We start from the raw sequence: 1,518 nt of genomic DNA, 5'->3' as shown, positions 1-1,518 counted from the left end.
TGTTGGCTCTCGGATTCGCCTCTTCATTTTTTTCTGACTGCAAAAAAAAAAAAAAAGATTCTGGTTCTGAATCAACTCAAAAATGCTCATATTTTGCCCCCAACAGTTGAGGAAATTCCTTTTCTTCCTAGTTGTTACAGTTTTTTTCATCTATCAATGCAGTGGTTTGATTAAAAGTTCAAAATTTATACTTAAAATTTTAACCCAGCCTTTTGTGTTGACTTCATGGATCATATTGTAGCATTTGGGGTTATAATAGGATGCCTAGACCTGTTTTTATTTTTATTTTTTTTCGCCCTGTCGCTTCATATTTTTTCTGAAAAAATCCGAGAACCAACAAATTAAATTGGTGTGGCCTTATTGTAACTTGAACAATCATTGTCCAATAAAGTTTAAGTATTACATTGTAGCCAAAAACAGAAGTACATGTATTTGAAACCCAAAATGTACATGAAAAGAAGTTGTGGGCAAGCTTCACCTGTCTCTGCTGTGATGTTCCTGATGTTGTACCCTCCAGGTCCCACAAACTGGGCTCTCTTGGCCATGGGCACTTTCAGCTTTTCTGCAAGAAGATATAACGTCCTTGCATTTCATCTGCATGCGCATCAAAACATCTTAAAAGTTTTCAAATGTAAAAGTCCTTGACTACAGTGTTCTGACAATGTTGTATGTCACAAGAAGATATACTTGTATGCTCCAAAAAGACTCTGTACAGAGTACATGACATTGAACTTTATGGATTTAGTACTGGCTAGGATTCCAATTATGTATATAATATATACATGTATACTATATGTTGTTATATTTTGTCTGACACTGACTTCTTCCCTTATGACTTCAATGAAAAGCAGCCCGCAAGTCAACTGAAGTTTTTCATGAGTAAACAAAGACTCCATAATGCAATAACAAACAGCAGTAAACAACTAGCTCACCAGATACCGGTCCGTACTCCTTCCTAGTGTTCCTGGGTTTGGCCAGCGTCCTGTTCATGATGTTAATGATGTCAGACTTGGCCATGGTGGCCTGCTGGGTGGCCTCCATTATAATCTTCAGGGGCAGGCCTGGTAACTTGATGTCTGCCTAAAGGTGCAAGATGATCCTGTGGTTAGGGTTGTATGGCCCCAATGTTGTGCCCTTTGGAAAGGCACTTTACAGATATTTCCTCACTTAACTCACTCAGTGAGTTCAGGTGCAAAGGTGCAAACCTAGCTTTGATGTCACTGTTTTGATTACTGGTATTCCTGTCAGATGTTGATTCTTTGGGAATTTATGCTCTTTAAACGACTTTCCTTCCTCCATCCAGGTGTAAAATGGGTACTACCTACTTGTACATTGTAACTTAAGTTGGGCAGATAAAATGAGGGAGATGGGCTCCGCCTTCCAATACCGCACCCTAGACACAGTGGATTAACAATACACCGCCCCTATGACCTGAAAAACACTGTAGTAGTACCTTTACCTATTACCAAATCATTCTATAATTTGTATGAGACATAATGCTTGCCCCCCCCCCCACCA

General features: G+C 39.3%; 1 protein-coding gene across 3 annotated transcripts in view; it reads right to left on the bottom strand.

Moving 5' to 3' along the window:
- Positions 1-1,518, bottom strand: part of LOC109482807 (polyribonucleotide nucleotidyltransferase 1, mitochondrial-like) — a 22,168-nt gene that overhangs the window by 14,213 nt on the left and 6,437 nt on the right. The window lies entirely within an intron of this gene.

Source organism: Branchiostoma belcheri, unplaced genomic scaffold (assembly GCF_001625305.1).
Source record: "Branchiostoma belcheri isolate BF01 breed outbred unplaced genomic scaffold, Haploidv18h27 scaffold60, whole genome shotgun sequence".
NCBI classification, from domain to species: domain Eukaryota; kingdom Metazoa; phylum Chordata; class Leptocardii; order Amphioxiformes; family Branchiostomatidae; genus Branchiostoma; species Branchiostoma belcheri.
The sequence above is the reverse complement of the archived record's forward strand: the minus strand, read 5'-3'. Positions and strand labels throughout refer to the sequence as shown.